This window comes from Orcinus orca, chromosome 15, assembly GCF_937001465.1.
Source record: "Orcinus orca chromosome 15, mOrcOrc1.1, whole genome shotgun sequence".
Taxonomy (NCBI): domain Eukaryota; kingdom Metazoa; phylum Chordata; class Mammalia; order Artiodactyla; family Delphinidae; genus Orcinus; species Orcinus orca.
This window is the reverse complement of record NC_064573.1, coordinates 19,346,894-19,363,103: the sequence shown is the minus strand read 5'-3', so window position 1 is coordinate 19,363,103 and position 16,210 is coordinate 19,346,894. Positions and strand designations below refer to the sequence as shown.

The following is a 16,210-nucleotide window of genomic DNA, read 5'->3' as shown; positions in this document are numbered from 1 at the left end:
GGATCATCATAGAAGAGTGGTTTTATCTTATACATTTATTAACCAGTGCTTTGGATAATGAAATAATTCATAGGCACTGTCTACCTAACTCCTCAGAGGTCTAAATAGAAAGAGTTATAGAGCCTCAGGGTTAGGAAGGAAATGATAAGACATTCTTTCCATCCGTTGGATAAACATTTTAGCAGTCAGATCATTTTTCTAATGCACTTTCCAGAACCTATTTTCATTGTAGGCAGCAATGTAGCATAACTCATCTGGATGTTAGAGCAGGAAAAGAAATAAGAAACTTCTCTCTGATTTTTCATTTATAAGATGCCTGCCTGAGTTTCCACAGCTTAGCAGCGGAACATTTCTGGTCAACGTATCACTTGCTTTCAAGAAGAATCATGCCTTGGGAGAAGCTGCAGTGGTTCTCTGGGCAGAGTGAGAGCTTTCTAATCAGACAAAGCTGGGCATGTATGCTGGGCTAGCAAAGTGAGCAAGTAACTGAAATGTCCTGAGCCACAGTTTCCCTCATCTGTAAAATGTAAAGGTTAGGATATATACACCAAAATACAGTAGGACCTCACTAGACAGCTTTTTTTTTTTTTTTTTTTTTACTGATTGGTGATATAAATAATGAAATAGAGAGAAATTTTATTTTATTTCTGGTGCATTTTTATTATTACAAGAAAGACAGCTAAGAAATTCAGCAGGGCAAAAATGTCAAGATGAAAAATTTGGTCTTTATTTTCAATAAGGCCTACCTGGGTTTTTATTCATGATCATAATCTAATTGTGGTCTATTTTCACAAGAAGCATGTCTTAGAAGTGATGGATATTGCATTATATCTTTGGTATGCACAACCAAAGAACGAAGTGGTATCACAATTATTTTCAAAGGTAAAACAAAATTAAATATTATTAAGAAAGACCATGTCTTCCTATGGGACCTTTTAAAGTTTTGAATAAGTAATAAATTGTCCTGATTCAAAACCCAAGCAATAAGCCTACACCAAGTAGACTCACCTCCATTCTTCTCCCCACCCATCAAGTTCTCCAAACCTCTGTTCCCTAAGCTATCAGTTTTATTACCTACTCTGTGTTTTTTTATGCCAATACAGACAAATATGAATATATAGTCTTTCCTCCCCTTTTGTTATACAAAAGTTAATGCACTACATACTCTGTTGTACATCGAGCTTTTAAAAAATGTATGTATAGGGCTTCCCTGGTGGCGCAGTGGTTGAGAGTCCGCCTGCCGATGCAGGGGACACGGGTTCGTGCCCTGGTCCAGGAAGATCCCACATGCCACGGAGCAGCTGGGCCCGTGAGCCATGGCCGCTGAGCCTGCGCGTCCGGAGCCTGTGCTCCGCAAAGGGAGAGGCCACAACAGTGAGAGGCCCGCGTACCGCAAAAAAAACCAAACAAAAACAAATAAAAAATATATGTATAGAAATTAGCATGTCACCCCTACAGAATGGCCATGCTAAGCTTCTGTGTAGCATTCCAACATTATTGAATGTGCTGCTGAAGTAAAAACCCTGCAAGTCCTTTGCGAAATAAAAAAGTGACCTACCTCTCAGCCTTGATGGATTGGTTCTCCTCTTGCCTAGAGGCAGAAGGTGGCAGTAGGTAAGAACTTGAGACCTCTGTAATTTTTGAAGACATATTCTAGAGTTTAGCTACGCAGGAAAAGAGGCTCTGGGAATTCTGACATTCTTCCTTCTGGCAAAATCAGTCTTGAGGGGTTGGTTTTAGCCTGAAGGCTTGTGCTACAAATTAATGTATGTTTCAACATAGAAGTTAATACAGCTTTTCATTGAAGAGTGAAGGTTTTCATGTGTAAAACTTGCAAGGGAAAAGGAGTCTAACGTAGTCTTATCTCCTGATTAGAACAAATGACTGGAAGGAAATCCTTCTAAGGCTACTGCTTGTAGAGGTGACTTAATTGTCACCCTGGAGGAAGCTATAAGCTTCTTGGAGCACTATCTCCCAAGAAAGGCTTTTCTCTGAGTCATAAAGGTGGGTGCAGTGCAACGTGGTGTTGGAGACACTGTTACAACTGCAATTTATTTTGCAGTTAAAATTTCTGCATTCGGTTTCATCTTTCTGAGCTTATAAGCATCCCAGCTTGTTTTTTTTGTTTGGTTTTTTTTGCGGGTACGCGGGCCTCTCACTGTTGTGGCCTCTCCCGTTGCGGAGCACAGGCTACGGACGCGCAGGCTCAGCGGCCATGGCTCATGGGCCCAGCCGCTCCGCGGCACGTGGGATCTTCCCAGACCGGGGCATGAACCCGTGTCCCCTGCATCGGCAGGTGGACTCTCAACCACTGCGCCACCAGGGAAGCCCCCAGCTTGTTTTTAAAAACCTAAAAGCATGTGTATACAATTACTTTAACTCATAATTATGGAAGGCAGGAAGAAGTTAGTGTCAGATATACACATATTAAAAAGTATAAGGCTGCTTAAGTCACAATTTATTTCCTAAGAATTAATTTGCATATATCATATAATACCGTTTATATGTGGAGTCTAAAAAAGTGATACAGATGAACTTATTTACAAAACAGAAATAGACTCAACAGACATAAAAAACAAACTTATGGTTACCAAAGGGGAAAGAGGGGAAGGGATAAATTAGGAGTTTGGGATTAACAGATACACGACTACTGTATATAAAATAGATAAACAACAAGGACCTTCTGTATAGCACAGGGAACTATATGCAATATTTTTAATAACCTATAATGAAAAAGAATCTGAAAAAGAATAGATATATACATGTATGTATAACTGAATTACTTTGCTGTACATCTGAAACTAATAGAATATTGTAAATCAACTATACTTCAATAAAAAATAATAATTAAAAAAAGAATTCATTTGCTATTTCTGCGATAGATTTACCTTTATTTCTGTGTTTTCCTTCTGCCAATAATCAAGTTTATTTGCATTTACTGAGTACATAGCAAGTCATCAAAAGAAAAAGAATAGATACATGTATATGTATAACTGAAGCACTTTGCTGTACACCTGAAACTAACACAACATTGTTAATCAACTATACTCCAGTATAAAATAAAAAATTTTTAAAAAAGCACAGGTGCCCTGAAGACAGCTGAGTGGTAGGTGTAAACCAGTGTGGTGCCCACAGTTTCTGGGTTTCCAGATTGTGAGAGTGAACACAGCCAAGCCACAAGTAGTGACTGCTGGCCATGTGTTCTCGGCTGTATAACATTCTGGTTCCCTCTGCAGATAGTGGCCATATCCCAGGACATCGACGGGAGATCTCATTTCCTCGAGCATGCAAGAAAACCTTGTAAATTTTGCATCCATGTCAACTCATACTGTAGGGACAACTATTTATAGTAATCAGACCCTGTTCTACTTTTGGAAGCCTGCAGAAACTGGCTATCCTCAAAAGTGTGTCTTTCATTTTGGGACAGGATATTTAGAAACAGAGAGAATCATTTTCCTTCCTGGTCCTGTATAACAGCATTCAAGCATGCAAGGACATCAAACTTATGGTCTATACCAAGTATGTCATATCTGCCCCTTAATTCTGTACTAGATTGTAGAATATCATTCAAGTATAATGCTATTTAGCTTTTATATGCTGTAGTTTTCAACATTTTACATCCTCTTACTATAACTGAATTGTGAGTTTTTTTTAGCACAAGTATTCCATTATTCATTCAGTAAATATTGAGTGCCTACTATGTACCAGATCCAGTGATAGAATCCCCTTTATCCTGGACCTCTGGATAGTATACTAAATATACTAATACATCTATAGTTTGTTAGATGGGGATAATTAAAGGAGAGAAAGAGTTGAGAGAGTGTGACTGATTTAGATTGAATGGTAAGGGAAGGAAACTCTGACCATGCGGTCCTTAGGCAGTGACCTAAGTTCAGTGAGTGAAGGAGCCACACAGATAACAAATGCAGGAAGAGCACCTATGACAGAGGGAATGGCATATGGCAGATATCTTGGGCTTTGCATTGGGCGTGTGTTTGCCATGTTCAAGAAAGAGCAAGGGGGTACCTATGGATAGAAAAATGTGAAAGAGAGGAGAGTAATAGGAGAGGAGACCAGATACACAAGGGAGAGGCTTAGTGGGTAGCGTGAATAATTTTATGGAACTGGGGGCTTTATGGTGAGTGAGATGGGAAGTCATTGGAGGAGGCTGAGCAAAGGAGAGACAGGAGCTGTCGAGTGAATGTCTCACTCTGAGGGCAAGGGAGCAGGGATTGAAGCAGGGAAACCATTTCCAAGGCTGTCACAATACTCTAGACAAGAATAATGGTGCTTACAACCGGTGGCTAGAGGACTAATTCAGACATAATTGTTATCCAGTGAAATCTCTCAAGAGAATTTGGGCCAAGCAGTGTGCCTGACTCTGTGCTCTTAACCACTGCAGTGCTTCTTGTAAAATAAAACAGTTAATAATGAGTATTATATTAATAAAATAGATTGATTTCATTCATTTGAAGGTTTTCAAGCCATGGCTACATCTCTTAGGCAGCTCTCATGGACTCCTACAGGAAGATTACCGGATACAGATTTTTAATATTCCTTTTAATATTCCTAACTCATTTCAGGACAAGATTTTTAGTTATCTGTTTGTATTCCAAAATGTGATAAACAAATCTCTTAAGAGAAGATGAAAGCTATTTTTTTCCTTTAAGATTTGGGCTAAATTGATGATACTAGAGCTGTGAGGGCCAGATCATATGTGACCCTGTATCTCATCACCCATGATCTAGACCTATTAGCTTGTTTCTTTTTATAGGAGGGTGCATAGAGATATCAGGAGCAATGCCATCTGGGGCAGAATAATACTTCAAAAGAAGTTATTGGAAACATTCATCCAGTCAGTCAGTTTACAAATATTTATTGAACCATGGCAGTGAGTTGGCCAGCATGTTGGCCAAGATAGATACAAAGTCTGGTTGGTGAAATAGCACATAATCTACAGTTATATAGAAGCATGATGCACAGACCACAGGAGACATATGTTCAGAATGCTGTGAGAGTATAGGGAGGGAGGTATCTCATTGTAAGTGGGAGAGGACTGTCAGAAGATGTTGATGGATGAGATGAAGCTAGGACGTTGCTAGGTGGACAAGGAAATCCATTGACTAGTTTTTGAACTTGTCTGAGAAGAATGAAATTAGTAGGTGCTTATTCTAAAGAAAGAAGTCCCCAGCTGGGGAAAAACTGAATAAAGATTATGCCAGTGTTATTACTCGGCAAGGCTATCCTTTGCTTAGGTCCCGGGTATGAGATAAGACTCCTAATTGCCAACCAGATGGTATAAAAACCAGGAGGTTGACTTTGGTTTCTGGATGGCAAGGATATTATTAGATATAGGTGCTATTGGGAGGATCTATAGTAAGACCTGAACCCTCAGTGATGTTAATTTTTAAAGACCTATTTTGAAGTATTTCCACCTGGGTCATAATTTTAACCTGTGAAAACATCCCTGAAATTTTGCAAGGAGGTTTAAAAATAAAGTTGTATTTCTTTTATACATGTCAAAGGAGATTGTAGGTATAGGAATCTTAAATTTAAGGCTTTTTATGTAGTTAACACTCTTTCAGTTTTTGAAGGCATTCAAGCTTGCAGTTAAGACAAAGGGGACTAGAATAAATCAGACTCGAGTGTAAACCTTGGCTTTATCTCCTACCTGCTATCCTTGCTTAATTAGTCTTTGTTTCATCATCTGAAAAACTGGGAGAATAATAGTACCTTTCACCATAGTTGAAAGTGAAATTAGTATAAATAAAACACGTAGCAAAATGGCTGGCACAGATTAAGTGCTTAATAGTTATTATACTCAAACCCTGATTCACTTTTTGTACAGTTGCATTTCCACAATGGTTTTGCTTCAAGTAACTTATTCAAAATTTTATAAATCAAGCTTTATCAAAGAATCTTGGCTTGGGGAACCTGAGAAGGAAAGCTTCCTAATAACAAAGAGAAACAGTACAGAGATTTAACGTTTACCTACAAGCGAAATAAAATCAGTCTCCTCTTGACCTGCCTACTTCTCAGATCTCTGTGTAGCCGAGAGGAAATGTACATCTGCTGCAAATTATCTCATAACATTCCACAGGGCCAGGCCAAGACAGACTTTCATGTTCGGCTTCAGTGTTCCCCAACCTACTCTCTGTCTAATAGCGCTCTCCTCCCTACAATCTTAAATCCTCTCTAGCTTCAAGCTACTCCTGAATTGCCTCTACTTTTACTTATAACAAGGGACTCTATCCCGTAGAATTTTTTCTCCCTCTTGTGATAATCAAAATTTGCCAGCCCAATGTCTCACTTTCTCTCTTCACATTACCTTATAAATAAATACAGATTAATAATATAATAGTGGTTGTTAATATCTATGGGTTACTCCTTCCTGGTGACAAGGTTAAAACTAACAGAACTTTTAATACATAGATTTTTGTTTTAATTTTAAATATAGATTTTAAAAAACCTGATAAGACAAATTTGCCATGGATATGAATTATGAGCTAGTGGTGGTGTACAAATGACCACAGTGGGTGATTCAGTCTGTAGAATGTGGGAGGATTTTTAAAATCTGAACGCTAGTTCTTGGCATTTCCAGGTGTGTGTTATGTGTGCTCACGTGCACACATTTCAATTCTCTTTTTGCTTCCCATTCTTGGCCTGCATATAATTATGACATTCCAAAAGAGGCATGGATTTCTGAGCCAATGTTAGTTATTAGATTGTGAAATTAGAATTTCTAGCTTGGGTATTTTATATTCTCTTTATTAAGACTTTCTCAGTGGTTGATCCTATCCTGTTTACAATTATAATGTTGTATTACATTCACAAGATCATCTGAGTTCTCATAAGGATTAACATACTTCCTGTGAGGATCGCTCTGGAGGATAAGCCTTTAGGAAGCCTTTTCTAGAGAAAAGCCAGAATGACCAGTGAGCTAGATTATTTCAGAACCTCGCAGCCATTCTCACCTCTGAGCCTTACACATATGGGGATTCACTGTAAGGTATGTCACAAGTATTTTTCTTGTAAGTAAAATGCAAATGTTTCTAAATGAAATACCTAAATGCAAGTGGATTGAAGGCTGTCCCTAAAATTACGTGGTTCTCTGGGGTGGGAGAGAAAGGAGCTGTAGTCACAGACATTTTGTATATGGCTTAGAACAGATGTCCCCAAACTCTAGCCTACCTCTGAATCCTCTGGGGAGATTGATAACATTCAGATTCCTGGGCCCTACCTCCAAGAAGTCTGATCTTGTACATCTGGGTTGAGGTGCAAATGTGCATCTTTAACAAGCAACCCAGGTGACTCTGACCCAGGTGGGTAGAGATCATATTTTCACAAACAGCCACTGGACTTCACAAAAGGCAACCGGTCTCTAACAGACCTCACGACTTCCTTCCAGCCTGACTGCCTTGTCCTAGCTCCCAGTCTAAGACTTGCTGGTATGTTCTCAGTCAAAAGCGGGTTGGCTCACAGACCTTAATTTCTTACGGCAGGTGCTGACAGCTTTCAGTTCCTAACGTGAGTCACTCTCCTCCTCACTTGCACTAGCAGAGATTGTAGAGGACTTTTCTAAATCAGATGTCACTGCCACCTACAAATAACAGCACAGAAAATGGAAAAACAATTTTTTTCATGTCTAAAAAGAACATATTACATGAAAAAACCTACTAAATGGGTGGGATAAGAGAGTCCAAAAAGGCTAACATTATGAGTGACTTATCTAGTATGAGGAGAGAGGATAGGAAGGGAGAAAAGGAGCAAAACTTTTCTAAATACTCATAGCTTTTCCCAGCAATGCTACAGACAATATTACAGTGCTTTTGGTTTTGTTTTTTGTCTGCAAGCTATAACAATGTGAGCTATATTTTATTATAAATTAATGCTTCTTATTAATTATGCTCTTTGCTTTGGGCTTTTAAATTTTTTCTACTGTTTTAAAATACCTACAGACAAGGTTTTTTTAAAATACTGACTGTTCTTGAATCCCTAATCATTGATGTTTGAGATTTTTGCATCAATTAGTGTCATGCTTTCAACAACATTGTACCAGAGTCAAAAAGATAGATGACTCATGCTTCATTTGTATACAGTGGAAGGTCCATCTTTCCTTACTAGCCATTCTTTCATGTCTCTGTCCATTCACACTTGTAAGGAAACTTTCTTTTGACTTTCTATCAATGCAATTGATGATCTCTTTCAGAATCTTATAATTATTCAATTCTGGAATAAGGCAAATATTCTACTTACAGTCAGATATGTAAAGGCAGTAAGTAGCTCCTTTTTTTAAAAAAAATTGAAGTATAGTTGATGTACAGTATTACTTACAGGAGTACAATATAGTGATTCACAATTTTTAAAGGTTATACTTCATTTAGTTATTGTGAAATATTAGCTATATTCCCCGTGTTGTACAATATATCCTTGTAGCTTATTTTGTACCTAATTGCTTGTACCTCTTACACCCCTACTCCTATATTGCCCCTCCACCCTTCCCTCTCCCCACTTGTAACCACTAGTTTGTACTCTATATCTGTGAGTCTGCTTCTTTTTTGTTATATTCACTAGTTTGTTGTATTTTTTAGATTCCACATATAAGTGATATCATACAGCATTTGTCTTTCTCTGTTTGACTTATTTCACTTAGCATAATGCCCTCCAAGTCCATCCATGTTGCTGCACATGGCACAATTTCATTCTTTTTTATGGCTGAGTAGTATTCCATTGTATGTGTATACCACATCTTCTTTATCCAATCATCTGTTGATGGAGACTTGGGTTTCTTCCATATCTTGGCAATTGTAAATAATGCTGCTATGAACTTTGGGGTGCATGTACCTTTTCAAATTAGTGTTTTTGGTTTTTTCGATTACGTATCCGGGGTAGAATTGCGGGGTCATAATGATAGTTCTACTTGTAGTGTTTTGAGAAACTTCTATACTCTTTTCCATAGTGGCTGCATCAATTTACATTCCCACCAACAGTGTAGGATGGTTCCCTTTTGCACCACATCCTCACCAATATTTTTTATTTGTGTTCTTTTTGATGATAGCCATTCTGACAGGTGAGGTGATATCACATTATAGTTTTGATTTGCATTTCCCTGATGATTAGCAATGTTGAACATTTTTCCGTGTGCCTGTTGACCATCTGCATTTCCTCTTTGGAGAAGTGTCTATTCAGTTCTTCTACCTTTTTTTTTTTTTTTGCGGTATGTGGGCATCTCACTGTTGTGGCCTCTCCCGTTGCAGAGCACAGGCTCCAGACGCACAGGCCCAGTGGCCATGGCTCAACGGGCCCAGCCGCTCCATGGCATGTGGGATCTTCCCAGACCGGGGCACGAACTCGTGTCCCCTGCATCGGCAGGCGGACTCTCAACCACTGCACCACCAGGGAAGCTCTCTTCTGCCTAGTTTTTAATCGAGTTGTTTGTGTTTTTGATGTTGAGTTCTATGAGCTGTTTATATATGTTGGAGATTAATTCCTTATCCGTAATACCATTTGCAAATATTTTCACCCATTAAGTAGGTTGTTTCCTCATTTTGTCAATGGTTTCCTTTGCTGTGCAAAAGCTTTTAAGTTTAATTAGGTCCCATTTATTTAGTTTTGCTTTTATTTCCTTTACTTTAGGGGACAGATCCAAAGAAATATTGCTGCGATTTATGTCAGAGTTTTGTCTATGTTTTCCTCTAGGAGTTTTATAGTATCTGGCCTTATATTTAGGTATTTAATCCATTTTGAGTTTATTTTTGTATATGGTATTAGAGAATGTTCTAATTTCATTCTTTTACATGTAGTTGTCCAGTTTTCCCAGCACCACTTATTGAAGAGACTGTTTTTTCTCCATTGTATATTCTTGAAGGTAGTAACTATCTCTTTTTTTTTTAGTAACTATCTCTTAAAGCTCTAGGAATCTTTGTTTCATTTGTTTGTATAGAGAAGTGAAGGATAATATTACAGTTTTACTTGAATTTTTAATGTTTACCATTTTCAAATTGTGAACCATTATATGGAGATTGGACCTTCCTTCCTTCCTTTTTTTAGTTGTCAATGGTAGAGCACCTGCTTATGGTCAGGCAATATAGTTAACACTGAAGAAACAAAGATGAATACAATACAGTCTTTGAGAGTAGTCCTGGAGTTAGCAGTGTGGTTAGAGAGAGGAAAGACACAGTAAATGCCATAGAAGATAATGAGTACTGTAGAAGAAGCATATACAGAGTGCCATGGAGGTGTCTATCATTCACAATGTTTCACTGAGTACCAGACTCTGTCTAGTTGTTGAGGGTACAGAATACCTTCACTGAATTCAAGAAATTCACATTATAGAGAAGTATAGTGATTAATTTTAATGATAGAGAATTGCACGGAATATTATGAAAGAAAGTAGAACCTGGGAGGCAGTGGCGGACAAGGTACAGTTTCCCGGAAGAGGCGTAATAGAAATGAGTCTTAGGTGATGCGCAGGAGTTAGCCAAACAAAAGGCAGAGGGCCAGAGGCACAGATTTCAAAGCAGGTTGGAGGGGCAGTGCAAACATCTATTATTTTTGGAGAACTGAGTCCTAGACAGAGGCTGATGGGAGTTGTGAGTAAAGAAGAAGGCAGGGACTTGGAGATGTAGGGACGCTTGGCCTGCTGAAGAGATGGGACTTTATCCTGTCCCCGAGAGACACTAAAAGTTAAGAGGGTAATGAAACAGGTTTAATTTTATACTCCGGCAGCTGCATAGCTGATGGGTTTAAGACATACAATACTAGAAGCTTGAGCATTGAATTGGTAGTGCTTGTGAGACATGATAGTCTTAACTAGGGCAGCCCAGCGTGGAAGAGGATGGTAGCAGAGAACTGCAGAGGAAGTCAAATGAGCAACACATAGCAGTTGATTGATATGAGAAGTAACAATGAAGGAAAAAATCAAGACTGACACCCAGAGTTCGAGTTTGGATCGAGTGATGCCACCGACTGAGAATCTGGGGGGGAGAAATATTCATGAAGAGGAAGATAAACAATATGGTTTTGGGCACATTGGGTTTGAAGTGCCTGTGTCACTCTTGGGGGAGCCTCACAGATAATTATTTGAACGTGAAAGGGAATCTGGGCAGGGGGTATAGATTTGGGGCTCCAAAGACTATCGGGGTAGTTGAAAAAATCTGAGTTCAACTTTGGGCACAGGGAATTCCAGGAGCCATTGGAATGTGGCCACGCCCGTCCCAAACTCAGAAGTGAGGTTGAGGCAGAAGGATTTTGAAACCAGTAGCATATATGTGGACCGCATTTCTCTCAGCTCACACAAAATATGATAAACTAGGTGGTTGAATCTACCCAGATGCTGGAGGGAAGATGTAAAAGATGAAGGGAAATTAATGAAGCACAGAATAAAGAAGGTCCATAAAAATTGAGCATCCCAGCTATTAGGTTGTGAGAAAAGTAATTGGCGAAATGACAGCCATTAGCGAAAATGCTGAGCTGGGAAAACAGTTGCTGAAATTATGATTTCTCTGGTTGTCACTTTTGTGGGACTGCAGTGTAACAGTTCATACTAGTTGGGGTCTTTTTAATCTTCAGTGGCCCCATCTGGTTCACATTCTAGGACCCAAATTGTGAGTTAAGATGAGGACATGGGTCTTCCAGTCAAAGAAGTTATTATTGCAACCATTCAATTTAGCACTTCATAACACACCACTGTATATTTTTCTGTGCTTGATTCACATGTAAGTTGAGGCAGGGGAACACAGTGGGTAGTTGGTCTGCTTCCGACACTAACTCTGTAACCTTAAGCCACGAGCTCAGTTCATTCAGGCTTAACGGCAACTCTCAGCCCTGGCTGCCCACTGGAATCATCTGGGAGTTTTTATTAAACAGGATGCCTTGACCTCCTGCCCCCAGAGATTATGATTTAATTGTTGTGGGGTGAGACCCAGGCATTCATATGTTTTAAAAGACCCCCAAGTGATTCTCATGTGCAGACAAGCTTGAGAATCACTGCTGTCAAGTAAGGGAACACCTGCCTTGCCAAATCAGCTCAGCGGGAAGAAATCCAATAAGATAACTAAGGTGTGTGAAAGTATAATCCTATTGTAAGAGGGTATTGAGGAATGAAATAGCAAAAACACTAAAAGGTGTTTGTTTTTGTTTTGTTTGTTTGTGGTTTTTAACCTTAAAAGATACCTGTGCAAGGGCGAGCAATTGACTCAGGCAGTAGACAGTCTTAGAAGTTTCTGTGTTCCTCCCAACAGCCAGGAGGACCATGAAAGCCCTCCTGTCTGAGCGGGCATTTTACACAGCCCCACCCACTCCGATGGAATAGCTGTGCCAGCTGTATATTTATAATTGCTTACCTTGGGATTTCTGTGCCTCTTTCCTGTTTTCTAAGCTATCCACTTGCCTCTCCACTTTCTGTACATGTCTCCAGGCAACACATTCCAAGACTTGTATTCTGTCTTGTAGGCTTGGCCACTTAATAATTGTTTGGCCTTGGGCAAGTTATTTGAATTCCTTTCCCATCCATTTCTTCATCTGTACTCAAGTTTGTTGTGAAAGTTAAATCAGGTAATACATCTAAGGTGCTTAGCACAGTGCTAGATGGATTGTAAGCTCCCCAAAATGGGTAAACCACAGGGCTCTGCAGTGCTATACATTAGTTTTACTTTATTTTATTGTTTATTTATCCTCCGCATAGCCCAGATGTTCCCCTAAAACAAAATATTTCTATGAGCATTCACAGATACATTCAATGTAATGAACAACAAAAGATTTAGAAAGATAATATACCTGTGTAAGTTAATTGGTAATTTGTACATAGTTTATTTCATTGCATAATTTATTTCACTTAGTCACATCCAATAGTTTTGCTATTTTATAAAGGACTAAGTTAATTCCCAGACCCCCAGTGTCATACACACTCATACAAATGGTGTTTAGAAGAAATATTCATGTTAGCAGATCCTACAGTTTTTGTAGATTTTCTACCGATACTTAGAGAGATTAGACCTGTTTACAGAGAGATAGCTGATTGAGACTGTTTTCTTTGGATGTGCACCTTTGTTATGTAAGTTGTGTTAGCTATATAAATATAGGTTATTGTTACTGCTGAAATTATTATAAAGTATTGACTTTCCTGTGAAAGGAAAGAAAAATGTTGGAAATGGGACATTTCCTTTATAGGACATATTGCTCTGTTGACACTTGGATATGTTTGTTTACTTGTAGTTTAAAAAAATCACTTAAAACTTTCACCTAAAGGAGAGTTTTTGGATCCAGAAATAGTTTCTCCATAGTAACACACTATGATTGGTTCCTGAGAGATTTTCTAGGATTCCTCCCCTATGGGACAATGTAATTCTCACAACTGCAGATCACATTAAATGACAAGTGGGCAGCATCCCTTTCAAGGCACTTTGGCATTTAACCTCCTCATAACTAAAGAGAGCCCCAATAACATGGGCCAACAGTATGGACTGCGTGGGATCGTCACTTAGCTGTAGTTTATAGTGCAAACACCTGGTCTGACCCCAGATCCCCATGATTATTAACATTCAGTTTGAATTCCTGATAGGAAAAGTTGATGATAGCAAATGCCCCTGTTCCATCACAGCCATCAGAGTTCCATCAGCCAAATGAATCTATCAGAAAGTAACCTAGATGTCAGTGAGCAATGATCATGTAGAAACATTGCACAAGACGATGCTGAATATTACGCTGAGAGCATATAACAGTGTTACCACAATGCGGTTTTGGTCCAGAGGCCTGCATGAAATCAAAAGCAGTTAACCCATGGAGACCTCTGTCTGTTAATAGTGACTCCACTTTGATTGGCTATTTCAATAGAGATCTGAGTAATATTATCTTTTTGCAGTTTATGTCTCTATACAAAAGTGAAAACATCTATCACTGAGTAATGAAGAATGATAACTGAATAATGTCATCAAACTATTGAAAAAAGTGTGAAATGATCATTGATCTGTCAGCCAGGTAATTCTATTGAACTTGACCTCTTCTATAGGCGTACCTCAGAGATATTGTGGGTTTGGTTCCACACCACTGCAACAAAGCGAATATCACAATAAAGTGAGTCACAGGAGTTTTTTGTTTCCCAGTGCGTATAAAAGTTATATTTACACTATAGTCTATTAAGTGTGCAATAGCATTACGTCTGAAAAGCAATGTAGTACCTTAATTAAAAAATACCTCATTGCTAAAAAATGCTAACCATCATCTGAGCCTTCAGTGAGTTGGAGTCGTAACATCAAAGATCACTGATCACAGATCACCAAAACAAATATAGTAATAGTGAAAGAGTTTGAAATATTGTGAGAATTACCAAAATGTGACAAAAAGACAGGAAGCGAGCAAATGCTATTGGAAAAATGGCAATAGACTTGCTTGATGCAGGGTTGCCAGAAACCTTCAGTTTGTACAAAAGCACGATAAAGTGAAGCATAATAAAACAAGGTATGCCTGTACACAAAAATCAATAGGAATGATCCAGGAATGACCAAAAACTTTGCCTATCTCCCCCCCCCACAGTGATATTTTCCTTAAGTAAGAGAACGACCATATGAAAGCACCATTTTACATTTCCCAGGAATCATTGCCACCATTTCTGCCTTTTCTTGATGTCTACAACTTGCTCCTCTTTCAACCGGAAGCCCCTCCTTTCTGTTACACATTGCGTCTAACTGATTCATTCTCCCAGGTTGTTTTAAGTCTCTCCACATTGACACATTCACTGAGAACCCCGAATGCTAGTTCACTTTTTCCAGATTATAAAATACTGCTTTACTAGCATGATTTTGTCCCGGCCCCCTCTTCTTGCCCCTGGGAACAACACACTTTGCTGAGAACTACCTATTCAGTGTGGCAGGTAAGGGACTGTTCACTCTAGAACTGGTGGTGTTCAGTGGAAACCTTCTCTGCTCTGTCCTGGGCTGGATGTATTTATGTGTCTGGACAAAGCTAGTCCCAGGCCAAACTGTGATGTACATTTGTCTAGTTTACCTTAGCACTATGGCAGATACTCATGTTAAATGAATGGATGCATGCATAGATGAATGGATGAAGAATGAAGGTGATAGATAAAGGAATGAACTACTAAGGTCAGTTGAGAAACTGTATTTTGCTTACAAGAAAATGAATTTCCTATACCTACCACCTTAATCTTCAGCAAGTTCTTTATTTCCAACTAAGCTTTCATGCTGCATATAAGTAAACAACATTTAGAGTAACCCTCATTGAGACAGTTCATCCAGATCTATCCCACGTGGCACCCAAGTGGTAATGGCTTCAGATAGGGTGGTCCCTGCAATGGTCGCTAGAGGTCAGGATAGAGCTGGGAACCAGATGGGCAGAGGGCCATTACACTCAAAGCGGCCAACTTAATGGGAAGACCAGGCCCAGCCAGCAGTCCTGGTTTTAGAGCAGGAGTGGCCAAAATCTCAGTTAGGAGCCATACACAAATATTAATACAGGAAGCATGAGCAGAGTAGGAAGCAGACAGGTCAAAAGTATTAAAAGGACACCAAAAGTCAGAACAGAACAGAACAGGGATCCTGGAAACCCTTGGATATCCAAGCCATTATCAGGGGAAGTCAGATCCAAAATTGGGAGATAAAATTAGAACTCTGGGGGGAGGAGGAAAGGAACTAAGGCTCTAACAGCATCTGAGGGGGTTCTAACCACTATTACATGTCTGTTGGATATCAATTAAAAAACTATTTCCTTATAACGTTTGCAATTAGTCATAACTTTTGACCTTAATTTTTCATCTTAATTTGAGACACAGTGATGGATGGCATAGTGGTCAACAGAGAATATGAAATTCAGTCTGCTATTTCCTGAGAAAGTTGTTGATTATCTGATTTTATCATTTAAAATATATTTTGTTATGTATAAAATGAATCCCTATATGTATTTGCCAATAACTGAATATTAATAAATTAGTGTAAATTGTTGCAGAGGCAATGTAATTTATCCCAAGGAAGAGTGTTTTGTCAGAATAGAGACCAAAAAGGGTTATTTATTTTTTTGGTAAATATTTAAGGACAAGATAATTCTAGTTGAAATTATCACAGTGAAAATGGAAAATAATAGGTTTTATGGGGCCTGAAGCTTGTATTTGGGGGGAGCGTCTTTGATTTGATCATAAATAAATTAATTATGAATACAAAATTACATATGGAAGCAAATAATTGAAGTGACAAAAACA

At 38.8% G+C, this 16,210-nt stretch overlaps 1 protein-coding gene and 1 non-coding gene across 2 annotated transcripts in view; one reads left to right on the top strand and one right to left on the bottom strand.

The window, feature by feature from the left end:
• Window positions 1-16,210, top strand: part of RAB27B (RAB27B, member RAS oncogene family) — a 158,709-nt gene that overhangs the window by 11,895 nt on the left and 130,604 nt on the right. The window lies entirely within an intron of this gene.
• LOC117200043 (U6 spliceosomal RNA) lies at window positions 1,415-1,522 on the bottom strand. Its single transcript, XR_004481473.1, has one exon. It is a non-coding gene; the product is annotated as a U6 spliceosomal RNA (small nuclear RNA).